The following is a 15,608-nucleotide window of genomic DNA, read 5'->3' as shown; positions in this document are numbered from 1 at the left end:
AACATAGCCTGGTATGTCTGCTTGAACCTGGCACTTACCTGCTCTGTTGGAATAAGGCCCTGGGCTTGGCATTTGTGAGATGTGTGTCTGTGTTGGCTTGGGACGGGAATCAGCATTCATTATTCCTGCAGCCAACCTTCATGGAGTCTTTCTGTCTCCTAGTTTCCACCTTTTTGACCTGGTCCTCGATCTGGAGTCTTGCTGAAACTCCCAGCTAGAAACAGGGCTAAAGTTCTCACTGCCGTAGAACAGCAGCAGCCCAGCAGTTGGGGCAGTTCTGCTCAGGGCTGAGATAGGAAGTGAGACACGTCAGTAGCAGGAGGAAACCACGTGCTGGAAGTAGGAACGGAGGTGACTGAGGTCGATTGTCATTGCAGCTGGTAGGGAGGAGGCCAGCAGTGGGAGGAGGGAGCAGACAATCCGTAATAGCAAAGAAGACAGAAACCGAGCACACCTAGAGATGCTTTTAGCTGGTAATGGTAACTTTGAATCTAGGAGCATTCCTTCATAACTCCCTGATACAGTTTCCCCAGAGGCTGTTATAAAAGAAATTCCCTCTTAAATACCTTTTCATTTGTAGGGTTTAGAGTGACCCCATACTATATAGTCTTAAACGCTGAGACAAGTGCACTGAGTTGGAGAAATAAATAGTCATTTACCAGATATTTATTAAAGATCTGTTATACGCTGGGCACTGTGTGAAGTTCTGAGGATACAGAGGTAAATAAAAGATTTAGAGTTTGATCTTGAAGGTTTTTGGGCAGTTGAACCAATTTTAGTTATTTCTTCACTGGATCACATACTTCAAGAGAACATGTCTGTGTCTGTCTTGTTCTTTGCTGTCACCCCAGTGCTGAGTACGGAGCTTGGCACACGATAGGCACTCAGGTATTTATGGGTTGACCCATCCTTGTTTGATCTGTCCTGGAAATGTGCTGGAGGGATTTGAGTGGGTAAGTGGAGGAGGAGAGGTGCTTAACGCAGCAAGTGTGGCACATCTGCGGCAAGATGGTCGTACCTGGAAATCTGATGATGTGACTGCCTGTAAGGAAGAGAGAAGGGTCAAAGCTGTGTGGGCATGGTAGACTTCGTTGGTATTAGGGCCATGAGAAAGAACAAATATGACCTGGCTGCACAGGTGGGTTAGAGGTAGTCAGATCATTGGATAAAGCAGAGGGCCACCAGAATAGTGAAGAACTAACAAGCGGTAGAGAGGGGAGGAGTGGAAGGAGAGTAGGGGCCATTGTGAGAGGAAACAGGGAGACCTCTCAGGCCTAGGATGAAAGCAGAAATGACACAAGCGAGTCTCAGATGAACATGATGGCAGGGATAAAGAAAATATGGGACTCTCAGCTCTGTTCTGCTGGTCTCCCCAGAAATGACTGTGTCCATGTATGACTAAAAATGCTGCTCAGTTTTTTTCCAACACGGCGGCAAATACAAGGAAATTAACTGTGGTTTGACATTATGGTTACTCTTTTTTTTTTTTTTTTTCAAATTTGTCAATGGAAATTTTCACGGGTATACAAAGATAGAGTTAGCATAATACACCTCAGTGTTCCGATCCCCTGGTTTTTCAGCACGTAATCAACACATGGCGTTTCTCTTTTTCTTGATACCTTTACCATCTTTTCCTTACCCAGTTCTTGGATTCTTTTACAGCAGGTCCAAGTCCTAGATACTGTATTATTTTATCCATATATACTTTTTAATGTATCTCTAAAAGATCATATGTTTTGAAAATATTATTTAAATACATTATTTAATAAAATACATTAAATATTTAAAAATATTATTTAGAAACATAATGTTTTTTAAAACGTAACCCTAGTGGTATTATTACACCTTGGAAAAGCATAGTCATTCCTAAATATCACCTATCATCCAAATGGTGCTTAAATTTCCTTCATTGTCTCAATTTCTTTCTTTTAAAAAAAAAAAAAAAAAAAAAACGGTTGGTTTGAGTCAGGCTCCAAACAAGATCCACGTTTCATTTAGTTGATGACAAATGTCCGAGGCTCTGTTAATAAAGATTATGGCCATTCTTAAAAGAATTTATGTTTTGCAATTCTACCTTTTAGATTTACTTAGCTGCCCGCCATTCTTCCCAGTCAGTTGCCATCAATAGCTTCCCGGGTTTTGTTAGACGACTCTTATGATTTTGAGCATTTTCCGTGATCCCTCCTGCCTTTATGGTCTAATGTCACTAGGCATTTTTCCCTTCTTTCAATAGATATTTCTTGCAAGCCTGCTGTATTCCAGGCACTGTACTCGACCCTGGGCCTAACACCTGTGAAAAGGACAGGCAGGGCCCCACTCCTGGAGCTTAGAGTTTGACCACAGGAAAGCTGCTGCTTGGCAATTTTCACTGTGCATTCACCCCAGCTGAGTAGTGTGACCATGACCGTCACTTCTGTGCAGGCAGACCTGCCACATTTTAGAGCTTGGGGTTCATGTTTTCATGCTGTCATTTTATGTGGTTGATAAACGTGCCCCTAGAGTGTTCAAGAAGCCAGCCGTGGCTTCTGTGGCAGGCTTCTGTCTCATAGCCCTCATGGCCATGTGACCCCGTGTTCTAACTGTGGTGCCCCTTGGGCTTTGTGTGTTTCCATATAACACTTTTGGACTTGAGTGTGTATATCTCTGGAAGTTAAGATGGAGAACTTCCTGAATTGATGGATTGTAGAGAGGCTAAATGAACACATTGAAAGCGGGGTCGGGGTGTGGGTTCTGAATTGTTACAGGACTTGACAAACACCAAGTGTTGCTAATATATTTGAGCAAATTGGATGTTTCTGTGGCTTTGTGGACTACAGGTTGATTTGGGGCTTTTGCCTGTTCCAGTTAGGCTACCTGCCAGCCTTTCAGATGACCGGCCCACTTTCTTGATTTGCTGTTCGTTGCTGAGCAGTACATACTGGGTATTGGGTAGCCAGTGTGCCTCTCTGGCCAAATATGATGGTACGATTCAGGTGTGTCTTGCTGATACAACTTTTACCTGATTTACATTTCTTTATGTAAGTAAATAATCAGACTCTGATCCCTGTGATGCTCTGATTTTGAGAATGGTCCATGATTCTTCTTATATTTTTGCAGTTCAAATGCAACTGTGTTGTAGTTCCTGGATTATAGTGTCTGAGGCTTTAAAAAAATCTTAGTTATTAAAAGTATATTTTCAGATACAAAACCTAGTATCCTTATTTCACATATCTCCTTGTCACTGAAGGCTACATGTTCAGCATCTGATGATATGTTTTGTTTTCTTCCAGTTAAACAGTCTTTAATTATTTTGATTGTGTGCCCATCATATCAATTAAAACTTTTGAGCAATTCCCCTTGTTTGTATGTGTATTTATCATTTATAAAAAGCAGTAGTATGCTAAAATTCATGATAGCATTATAAAACACAAAACAAAAAACTCCAAATGGCTAGGCTATGTTGTATTCCCTACCTTCTTCCTAAGGGAACTCTTCATGGTCCTGTCCTTCTACTTTGCCCTAAATTTCAGTTCCTCTCACATATTCAACATGGCCCAGCCCGTCCCCTCCTCCTTGCATCACTACTCGTTCCCTCTACTGGATCGTTTCCATAGGCTATCTTTCTCATTTTGAAAAAGTCTTCTTTGGTCACCTCTTCAAGTTACTGCCCCATCATCTGTCCCTTCATATTTTCGGTCCTTGCTGTCTTCACATCCTCCCTTGACTCATGCTGCTCTGATGAAAGTACTCCTGACAAGGTCCATGGTGACTCCCGTGATCCTGACTCTAGTGGTCACTTCTTTGACTTCCTCCCAGGAGCTCTTCAGCAGGTTGACACAGCTTTCCCTGGATGCTCTCTCCTCACTTGGCTGCCAGGATGTGTCTTTCTGGCTTTCTGTCTGCCTAACTGGCTGGTCCTTCTCAGCTTCTCATCTCCCTGACCTCTAAACATTAAAGGCCTTGGGCACCTCCTCTCTATCTTCTCTCATTCTGTCTATGATCCTCTCCTGTAACATGGCATTTAATACCATCTGTATGAGTGATGTCCAGAGTTTGCTTCAGTGTAATCCTGGGAGATCAATAAGATTGACCATGAGCTGATCATTGTTGAAGCTGGGTGATGGATACCTGGGGATTTATTATACTGTACTCTCTAGTTTTATTTATGTTAGAAAGTTTCTATAATGCAAAGTTAAAAATCTATGTGTTGATTACCCTTAATCATTTGTCTGCAGCCCAAGCTCTCTTCTGAACTGTAGACCTGTGTATCCATCTGCCTGTTTAATATTTCAGCTTTGATGTTAATAGATACTTCACTAAACATGTCCAAAATGGAACTCCTGGTTTTCCTCCCCATATGTTCTTCCTTCAGTCTCCCCATCCCAGTTATGGGAATGCCATTCTTCTAGTTGCTTATCTAAAACACCTGTGGTCATGCTTGATTTCCCTTTCTCATCTTTCCCTCATCCAGCCCATCAGTAAGTCTTGTTGACTCTGTAAAATATATCCAAAATCTCATGTATCAGAACTACTACTACTGCCACCACCTTGGTCCAAGCCACCATCCTCTCTCACCTGCTTCTTTATTGCCTCTTATAGTCTGTAGTCCTCCCCACAGCCAAAACAATCCTGTGAAATGCCCTGCTGTGCTCAAACCCTGCAGTAGCTTCTCTTCTCTCTCAGTAAAAGCCATCATCCTTACTGTGGTTCATAAGATCTCATACCTTATATCATAACTGCCCAGTATAAATATAATGTGAACTACACGAGGGTCACGTATGTAATTTAAAAATTTTTAATAAAGGAAAAATGAGTGGAAAATGAACCAGTTGAAATGAATTTTGATAATGTGTTAATATTTTCACTTCTGATGATATGTTATGTTGTTTTTGTTTGTTTGTTGTACCAAGTAATGGTCATAGTACATCTCCATTTGGACTGCTACATTTCATTTGCTCCATAGCCTCACGTGGCTAGTGGCTGCCATCTTGCTACTACAGGTCTATACGACCTGACCCTGCCTTATCACGTTTCTTCTGTATCTGTCTCCTGTTACTGTTTTCAACTTGCACTTTGCTCCAGCATCACTGGCCTCCTGCTGTTGTTCAGGCATACTAGGAATTTCCTGTTTTAGGGCCTTTGCACCTCCAGTTCCCTCTGTTTGGAATGCTTTTCCCTAGATAGCCCTGTGATTAAATCTCTTACTTCCTTTGGGTCTGTGCTCAGATGTTACCTTCTCAGTGTGGCCCCCAAGCCCCCAGCATTCTCTAGCCTTCTTTGCATCCCTTTCATGTAGTATTTTTTCACCAGTTTGCATACTATTTATTTCTATTAAAATATTTTCACTCTCTCCCACTGTGCTCCATAAGAGAAGGGATTTTTGTGAATTTTGGCCCCTGCTATATTTCAGATCATGGAACAGTGCCTGACAGATGTATATAAGAGATGGATATTTGTTGAAGAATTAAATGAAATTATCCATTAAGAATGATTCCTTTTCAGTAAGAACATTACAACTGAGTATGATTATTTTTTCAGAATAGTTTGGTGTCATTTGAAGCTAGAAGTTCTGTTTTGAATCAGGATATTTTAAGAGAGACCTCACAATGATATGGAGATGTCCATGACAGAAATACATCCTGGATCTTACTTATGAAACCTTGATACTTGTTTTTTAGTCACATCCGTCATTTCCTGCAAAGGTTTTTGTTGAAATCCAGCTAATATAGTTCAGTCATTCTTGATATGAGTCAGTTGTTCTTGCAAACTTATTGGAAGAGTTAATACTTTTATATGTTGAATTTAATAAATGGGTTTGAGACCCCTGAAATACTTAATTTTGGGAGATTTTAAAACAAGTTTTGATGTTCTGTTTTGAGTGTGTGCAGATAATGAGATTTTAGAGATGACATCCTTACATTGAAATTGGCAACATTATCGCATAGAAATGATTTCCAAGGGCCTGTTTAAAAAATACTACTTCAGGCTGGGCGCGATGGCTCACCCCTGTAATCCCAGCACTTTGGGAGGCCAAAGCAGGTGGATCACGAGGTCAGAAGTTTGTGACCAGCCTAACCAGTATGGTCAAACCTCATTTCTACTAAAAATACAAATATTAGCTGGGTGTGGTGGTGTGTGCCTCTAGTCCCAGCTACTCGGGAGGCTGAAGCAGAAGAATTGCTTGAACGGGGAGGCAGAGGTTGCAGTGAGCCGAGATCACACCACTGCACTTCAGCCTGGGCAACACAGCAAGACTCTGTCTCAAAAAAATAAAAAAACTTCAAAGAATATTGGTTTTCTTACTCGTTAAAAAAAATTCTACCTTCACCCTAAAGACACAGATTAAGTATTTATTTGTTTTTGTTTAAAAATATCCATTAAGTAGCATTCTACTTACCGGCACTCATTACAGAAGAGGTCAGCAAATTTTAGAACTCTTGTTTTCTGGTTTAAAAAAAGTATAATTCCTCTTTTTTTTTTTTTTTTTTTTTGAGGCAGGGTTTTACTCTTTTGTACAGGCTAGAGTGCAGTGGCACAGTTATAGCTTACTGCAGCCTCAAACTCCTGGGCTCAAGCAATCCTTAGCCCCCCTAGTAGTGAAACTGCCAAATGTGCTCCGTGATGCCCCGCTGATTTTTAAATTTTTGAGGAGATGGGGGTCTTGCTATGTTTCTTAGGCTAGTCTTGAGCTCCTGGTCTTAAGAGATCCTCCTGTATTTGGCCTCCCAAAGCACTGGGAATACAGGCATGAGTTACCATACCTGGCCTAATTCTTCTCTAAGTTGAGCAACTCTTTCAGATATTTTTGCCATGAGATAATTAGTGACAGTGTGATCAGATGACTTTCAGGTCTCATCATCTTATTACGAAGGACTGTTGTTTATTGTATTGAAAATGGTGTCTTTAACTTTACTTCATTGGGCAGATATAAACTGTGCTAAATTAACAGGCAACTGGGGGTACCACTGTTCACCCCTCTGCATTTGGATCTCCTACTCAGACGTAAGGATGCCTCTGGTACCTTAAATGACAGCAACCACCCAACACACAAATTGAAGGAGTGTCCCAGTGTCAATTCCCATATTAAATAATAGTAAAGTTTAATTTTTTATATTTTGCTAAAAAAGTATAAACATTCTAATGTGTTCTTCATCCTAGTAGATCTTCTTATACATACCAGATTAGAGGTGACTGCCCTGACTGTTTCTTCTATAGTAACCTTGCCTCCCTAACAACCTTTAATTGACATAAAGGTTGAGTATTGTCTTTTCTGTTGTTTATAACACCTGACCGTGCTAGATTTCACCAATATTTGTTGACTGAATAGTGCTGAGGAGTATCCCATTCTCTGACCTCAGTACTGTAAGGTCATATTTCCTGGACAGCAAAGTCCAATAGCAGATTTCTTTGGTGGCTGCTAGAGCCATTTTTTTTTAACAGTATTGAAAGCTTTTGTGATACTGGAGAAACAGCTTTGTGGTTCTGTTGCTGTTGGCTGTGCATCCTTCTGATAGAAGTAGAAACAGATAGAAAGGATGGTGGCAGCTTTAGTAAGTGCCATGTTGTCATTTAGGAAGTAAATGGTTGTGTTCAGATGCTCTGGAAGTGAGCTGGCAGAGATTGCTAGAAGAGATGGCCATGGTATCTAGAGCAGCCAGCTCTCTTCTTCATGAGAAGGGTATATGTCTTTGATGCATTGTTTCATGTCTTCCATCAGTTTATATGCTGTAAATGTTGGTGCAGATACCTGAGCTGTATACTTCTCCTCTACCTGGATAGTCCAGGAGGTGGGGCAGCCGGATACATCCACTTGGCATTGTTTTTCTAACTGCCCTGACTGGATGCACAATTTGAAAGATGAGCTGCTGGAATGAGAACTGCAGGCTGTGGCTGAGGAACAGAGGCCCTGTGCTTTCTTTGCTGCAACGGAGACATCTCCCAAGGTCCCCAGAACCTGCTTTGCTGAGTCAGGCTTGCCCTGGTATGCTAGACTTGCTCCTAGGACCACTGGTGAGCACATCAGTTTTCATTGCTTGATGTGCATTTGCCTAGGATGGCCTCTGTGAAAGATTCTGTGTCTGTTTCTCCAGATGGAGTGGGGTGGGGACAGAGTAGAAGGAATAAGTGAGGGAGACAGATACCTTCACCTAAAATAGAGTGTCATTGTGACACTAATGAAGTGTAAGAAAGTGTTGTATTAGCCATAATGGGGTTGGGAATTGGAGGATGTCTCCAGGAACACAAGGAAGATCTCATCCATTTTGTTCATGGCTGTATCCTCAGAGCCTAGCATGATGCTTGGCCCCACCAAATGCTCAGTAAATAGGTGTTTGTTAATAAGTGGCTGTTCAAGGATGAGAGGACTTCACCTGAAAGTTCAGTGCCAGACCACAAAGATGAAGAAGGAAATGGCTTGTTGGCAGCTTGGCATGCTCGGAGAGAGTGTATGTGGCAGAGGAGGGGCTGTGTATCAGAGAGCTAGAGGCAGTATCAGGAGGCCCTTGATCATCTTTCTAAGAATTTGGTTTTGGTGGCTCTTAACTTATTTTCCTGCCAGTTCTTATTAGAAATTGCATGGAAGCTATAGTCTCTCCAGAAGAAAAAAATAAGAGCCCATGATTTGGCATACACCGTCAGAGAATTCACAGATCCCAAGTTATAAAAACCTGCTCTAGGGGCCAGGTTAGCTGGATGTGGTGGCACATGCCTGTAATCCCAGCTACTAGGGAGGCCAAGGCAGGGGAATTGCTTGAACCCAGGAGGCAGAAGTTGCAGTGAGCTGAGATCACACCATAGCAAGGAAGGAAAGGGAGGGAAGGAGGGAAGGAAGGAGGGAGGGAGGGAGGAGCCTGTTGGAAGGAAGGAAGGAAGGAAGGAAGGAAGGAAGGAAGGAAGGGAAGGAAGGAAGGGAAGGAAGGAACCAGCTATAGGTTGGTGAGCCGTCAAATGCTCACTGTGCTCTTACGATAGTGATAAGATGCTTTTTCTTCTAGAGTCTATGGGGCTTGCCCAAGTGCAGTCAGTGGGCATTCTGGGTTTGGAAGGCACTGATAATCAGAAGGCACAATGGTGGTCCTGAGGAGCTTGGGAAAGCAATGGGGAATGGGAGTCTGCAGAGTGACACAAATAGAGGGGTCCAGTGTTTGCTCCACTTAGCAGGGGACAAAAATACCTGTTCTATTACTTGGAAAAAAATAGAAAAAGTTAACCTTTACAACACACTGATTCAAAATATTGAATGCTTATTCTAACTTTTCTTCTGTGACATGATTTCCAACTCAGATACCCACCCAAGCCATAATGATGGAGACAGAGAGGCAGTGTGTTACATTTGTGGGAATGGCAAGTGTGGAGAGAAGCCATTAGAATTTTATGTTACTATGGCATAGGGTTTGCAGAATTCCTTAGCTGTCCTGATCTATCAGAGAGGGCTGTCTGGAGGAGGAGGCAGTGAGATTTCACAGGCTTCTTGGAAAAGCAGAAAGACTGGGCTGAGGAAGCTTTAACATTGAATTGTTTTTGTTCCTGACATTAAAAAGATCCCCATAAAATGTGTCTCTGAATCATCAGTTAAAAGAACAAAAACAAACTTCCCATCCTCCAGGCTTTTGTAGTGCATCTGATATATAGACAGGCTGTTTGGAGGGGGGGAAAAGCCAGTGTGGGCAGCACAGTGTTGGCATATTTCTGCCTTTGAGTGTTATAGGTAAGTTCCTTCAGTGGAGGGTGAGGCTGAGGGACAGTGAGGCAATGCTTGATTCCAGTGAATGATGGTGACAATCAACCCTGCACTGGCTTGTGCTTAGGTGCTAGGCCAGCACCAAGAGGCATCACTGGGGGTGTGAGGGGAGCTCCTGTGCCTTGAGAGAGGTGGGGCAGATGGGTCTTTCTGAGGCAGCCCTGGTGTATAGATATTACAGAGAAAGGACTGGGCAACTGAGGTTCCAGTTTCCTCATGCCACTTATGGGCTTAGCTGGAATTTGCTTTGTGAGGAGGTTAGTCTATGAGGGAATTTTGAAAGTTCTTTGAAGGAGAAGAGCCTCTTCCATTTCCTGCAGAATGATGTTTAAACTGCAGGTCCAGGGGCCATAATGTGTGAGATCAATTTAGTGGGTTGAGACCAGCCTTTTATATATATGTATATAAAATAGAAAATATTAGATTGCACAGTATGTAGCAAAGATGAGTATAATTTCATGAAACTTTATTTCAGTTATATATAGTGAGTGATACATATAGATAGTGCGCATATATGTGTGTGCTGGGCTACTGCATAACATTGATTTCCTCCTGTGGGTCAGGGTCTAGAAAGTTTGAGCAGCATTGTCCTGGAAGGATCTCTCTGCTCTTAGTTTAGACAGTGGGTTCCAGCCACTTCCCCAGAGGCCATCTCTATGGACACAGATGTGGTGAGAGGGCTTTTTATAAAGAGCAGGCAGAGTCAGCCGCTGACAGTATGATCGTAGGCTTGTCTGCATCTGCTCGCCCATGCCTGTTGTTTCTGCTGCAGAGAAGCTAGGGAGAAAGACCAGGAAAACCTCAGCCATGGTTTAGGAGCGAAGGGTGCCCTCCCTGTCTTGTCACCAGGGTATGATTCCCTAGAATGCAGCATATCCAGCCCCTTCCCTTTTCTCTTGGTTTCTGGCTTAACTGTTTCTTTGCTTTAAAAATAATTATCTTTCAGCAGCAAATTTCCTTCTTCCCAGCATACCAAGGCCATGGCAGGAAGAGGAAGGCCATCCTGACTGTGATTTTGTCCTTATATTCTCTGTTTCTCAGGTTCATTGCCTACAGAGGGTGGAGTCCCAACAATCTGGGGCAGGGGTGGGATTCGTGGTGGATCAGAATGAACTTGCTGTCACCTCAGTGATTCCATTTCAGATCCATGATTCTCTGGCTCCATGTTTCCCCGGAAGGAGGGGAGCCTTTCTTGGGTCATAGCTGCCTTTCCTTCCACCAGCTGCACTGACCGGCCTGCAGAGTGTTGACCCACTTGTCGTACCTCAAATAGAGGTTTAAATTAGGACCTTTAATCTGTAAGAGGCTTACAGCTTGTTGGGTGGCCAGCTGCTCTGGACTCCCATGTAGGCAGAGCTGGGTTTTTCCTGACTCTTTTGGGGTTTAGGGAAACATGGGGGTCAGTGGCTTTGTGGCAGGAGCCACAGGCCCTGGGACTAGGTGGGTGGGATCTCTTGTTATGGAGTTGGGTGGTGGTACATCCTCATAATGATGAAATGGAGAGCTGGGCCAGCAACTTGGGTGCTGGGCCTGCTTCTCTTGGACACTGAGCCTGGATTCTTGCTGATGTGCAGTTAGCTCTGCTGGCTCAACATGTGTTTTCATTTCACAGATATTCATTGATCCAGAGTTGTGTGCCCAGAATGGTGGTAGGTGTCACAGGGAACACACAGAAGCAGGAGAATCAGGCCCTCCTCCCAAGTTGCTTATTGTCCTTTCAGGTTACAAGGCTTGTCCATATCAAAGCATTCATTCATTCATCCCACAGACAGATAGGCATGGAGGGGACGTATTATTGGGAAAGACATCAGGGCTTTCTCACTTGAGAAGGGAGAGAGCCATGAGGTGGTCAGAGCTGGGCCCTGAATGGTCAGATTCAGGAAGATGGGAAGAGGAGACAGCATGGAAGATAGGAGGAACAGCATGAACAGCAGCAGGGGGAATGGGTGAATGTCCTCCTGAGTGGACTGTGGTGATGGCCGTGGAGCCTCTTCTAACCCACTTCTTGAGATAGTTGCAGTTCAGTGCTAGAGATTCATTCCGTGGGCAACGTGGACCCAGCTCTATGGGTTCCCTGTTTTTTCTTCTCTTCCTCCTCATTATTATAACACCAGATAACAGTCATGATTCCTAGCTTTCCGGGAGCACATCTTGTATATCACGTTCTGTGTGCTTTACATGGATTGTCTCATTACAGCTTCACAGCAACCTTAGAGATAGATGTTCTATATCCTTATGTGCACCTTACAGTTGGTGAAGCTGAGGCATAGAGAGGTTAAATAACTTGCCCTTGGTGGGTGACATAGGAAGGCAGTGGTTGGGTGAGGAGTCTACCAGGGCAGCTGGAAAGGCAGAACTCAGTGACAGCAGAAGTGCATGCTTTTAACCCACTGCTTCCCATGCTTGTCTGAATATTAGAATCACCTGGGAATCTTTCAGAATTTCCAAAGCCCAAGCCAATTAGAGTCTCTTGGGGTGCTAAGACACACGCATCAATTTTTGAAACTTCCCAGGTGATTCCAATGTACAGGCAGGTTTAAGGATCACTACCTTAATCTTCTGTGTTTTAGAGCCTCTGAATATTTGACTGAATACATTTTTATCTCCAAGATCCTCCAAAGCACTGCAGAGGGGCCTTCCTCAAATTCTATCCTGAGGATGTATCTGTCCACCCACCATGCCATATAGTATCTGAGGGAGTGGGACCCCTGCCACCCACAGCATCTGTGACTCCCAAAGAGTGAAACCTAGGTGGGGTAGGGTGATCTTCCCAGGATCAGTGGCCCTTCTCACTCTGCATGCCACCTTGAGGGCAGAGCCTGCTTCAGAGCCCTGGAGACCTCCAACTGGTTTCTCACATCTTCTGCTCCCCAGGGCCCCTGACTTCAGTGGGGAAGGGAGAGGGTCACGTGAGGGCATATCTCTTCTGGACAAGTCCCATTCCTCTCTGTCTGTCCCCAGCTGAACTTGAAATGGACACGAAGAGCAGAGTCGTTTGGGTGGCTGGGAACAGCACTAAATTTAGCAAAACTGTAGCTGGTAGGGGGCCAGCCCAGAGTGAGCAAAACCCAGCCCAAGTGGACTAGATTTATAGTCGGTAACACAGTCAGCATCGTCTCTGCTTGGGAAGGTCTGTGGTTATACAGGATCTTTTGGTTTCCAAAGCCTGGAAGCTTGTCAGCCTGTCCCGCAGGCCTCCCTGGCTCTGCCCCTTGAAGACTTGGCTCCACCCACCACCGATTCTGTCCCTCAGGTTTAGTCTTCCATCCATTCGTCTGTCTCTTCCTTCTGTGTCTGGAATTTCCACTCCAGTACCTTTACCTTCTTTTATGCCTCTTGGCCAATGCTGCCAACCTTGACTCCCAAGGCCCTGGAGGGCAAAATCCGAGCATGGGTAGATTTTCTTTAGGGTATCTGGCACCAAGGATACCTTTCAGTCAAGGTAGGCAAGTGGAGGAGAGCGAGAAGCTGGGATGGTTAGTTGAACAAGTGTTGAGGGACTGAGATGTACTTTCCCTTCTTTAAGAAACTTAGCCAGGTAGATGATATTTGTATACCCAACACCTGAAGTGAATTATGATGGGGACAGAGTGGCTGTGAAACTCTTGGACAGTTGGGAGTTTCTCTTTGGTTGGCTGAGTCTCTGCCCTGGTATCCATGTATCTTGGAAGAGGTGGGTCTTATGGGATTAGAGAGCGGAGGTCTGTGGGTGGCAAGGCATCTTCCCCTGCTGGCTTCGTCTCCCACTCCTCAGATCTGATGGTCGTGCCTTGTCTGGAGGAGCTTCTGTTTCCTTAATGCCCTGGGAGATAATGACCAGGCTACATTTACTCAATTCTTTCCAAAGTGGATGATTATGCTGTGAGGCCAGGACTGGGATCATGCCTATCAGAGTGAAGGCTTCAGGGCTCTGGCAGCCACTGGAAATTTAAGCCTTGGATTTTGCTGATTGGGAACTGTCTCATCTCCTTGGTCTTCTTGGTTTTCACTCCCTTTACCCAGGACTGGGATCAAGCATGATTTCTTAGTATAGCGCAGTGGTTCTCAACCAGGGGCAGTTCTGTACTCCCTAGCCCTGGCTCCCAGGGGACATTTGGCAATGTCCAGAGACGTTTTGATTGTCATAACTGGGGGGCAGGAAAGGTGTTACTGGCATCTAGTGTTAGAAAACAGGTATCCTGCTAAATATTATGCAATGAACAGAACAATCATCCCTATAACAGAGCTGTTGGTCTGAAATACCAATTGTGCTGAGGTTGAGAAACCTTGGTATGGGGGACAGTTTTGTAGAATTGGCCATGAGAGGTTGTTTCATCCAATTCTCTGCTTCTATTGGAAATAACTTGAAACCAGGAACTACTGAGCCAGTGCCTTCTCCCTTCGTCTCCTGCTTTCCTCTCTCCTCAATAGTTATGGGGAAACTTGGTAGTGAAATACTTCGGCATCTAACAATATTGTCTTCAAGCCATCACGAAAGCTCCTGTAGTACAGTTTCTCACAGACTCCACCATAAGCACATACGTATCCCAGGCCATGTGCGTGGCTCTGTGCAGCTGTGTTTCTGGTGCACCTAAAGAAGCCTATGATTTAGGTGTTGGTACCTTTAAGATGAACTTTAAAGGCAACCAGGAAGCCGTTTCAGGCAGGCATCATGTGGGAATGATCAGAGACTAGCCTGGAGCTGTTTTCCTTCTCTTTCTCTCGTAGCTAAATGTTTGTTCTGCCTTGCAGAACTGAGTTCTGCTTGCTAAAGTTCTCTTAAATTCAGGAAACATACACTCATTGCCCTGGAGAACATGATGTTATTTCCCAGGTAAAAGACCCAACCTGTGGCCAGATGCCCGAGCAGCCTGGTGCAGCTCTCATCTGTCAACACTATCCTGCTGTTGGCAGGGCTGCTTTAAAGCCAGAACAGGGAAATGAGAAGTCTCCCAAAGTGAGGACCTTTGCTTGCTCTACATAGTGAAGGAAGGGTCACTATGTGTGGATTCTAGAATGTGCCGACTTTTAAAAATTCACGACGGGTTTCAAGGTTCCTTCCATGTTACCTCATTACCTGGACTCTAATCGTCATGTCAGAGGGTGAAGGTATGAGTGACACTTTATGATTTGGGGAAAGAAGAGGTGGCAGAAGTGGTGGGCGAAGAGATTGGCAAGGAGATAGACGGATATTCTCGTTGGGTGCATTTGACATCCTTGCTTCCAGTTTGCTTCTCAGCATTGTTCCCCTGTCCCCAAAACACTCACTCAAAGTCCCTCTGTTTGGGGAGGCAAATATATATAAATATAAATAAATAAATATGTGTGTGTGTGTGTGTGTGTGTATGATAAGCCCAAACAGTTTAGGACGGTCATTCTACTTAGGAGGAGAGTAAATAACATTTTACAAATGACTTTGGAGTTGCCTGGGATTTTTCTCTTTTTGAAAATGTCTCCCTTTGCTAGTGAAAGTCATTGGGGAATAGATGATATGGCAAGTCCTTGCTGTTCTTGGAGTTCAGGTTCACTACTTCCCTTCTCATGCAAGGGACTGAGGTGGTTCTTGTGGGCTCAGGAGCCAGGTTCTAGATTACTGCTGTCTTAGCTAGCAACTAGGGCAGTCGAAACCAAAAGCCTCAGAAGTCCTGTTCAATGAGGGTAAATATTTGAATGGATTGAACAGATGAGTGTGTGTATATTTAGAAACTCACACCCAATAGAGAAAGAACCTCCGGGTAAGCCTGGCTTGCTCATCCCTGCTGCAGGTCAGAGCACACCCAAGGTTACATCCTCTTATTCCATGATCGGCTGAAGTCACTTCCTTATGTACCCAAGGTTGCCCACACCCAGCCACTGTTTCCTGAGCCAGGTCAGGAAGTGCAGATCACTCCTCTCATAACCTCTTGGTAGC

The 15,608-nt window shown here is 44.1% G+C and overlaps 1 protein-coding gene across 1 annotated transcript in view; it reads left to right on the top strand.

Annotated features, from left to right (window-relative positions):
- Positions 1–15,608, top strand: part of LOC100895764 (uncharacterized) — an 82,261-nt gene that overhangs the window by 19,690 nt on the left and 46,963 nt on the right. The gene's annotated exons all lie outside the window — the stretch shown is intronic.

Source organism: Callithrix jacchus, chromosome 19 (assembly GCF_049354715.1).
Source record: "Callithrix jacchus isolate 240 chromosome 19, calJac240_pri, whole genome shotgun sequence".
Taxonomy (NCBI): Eukaryota; Metazoa; Chordata; class Mammalia; order Primates; family Cebidae; genus Callithrix; species Callithrix jacchus.
This window is presented reverse-complemented; position numbering and strand designations above follow the sequence as displayed.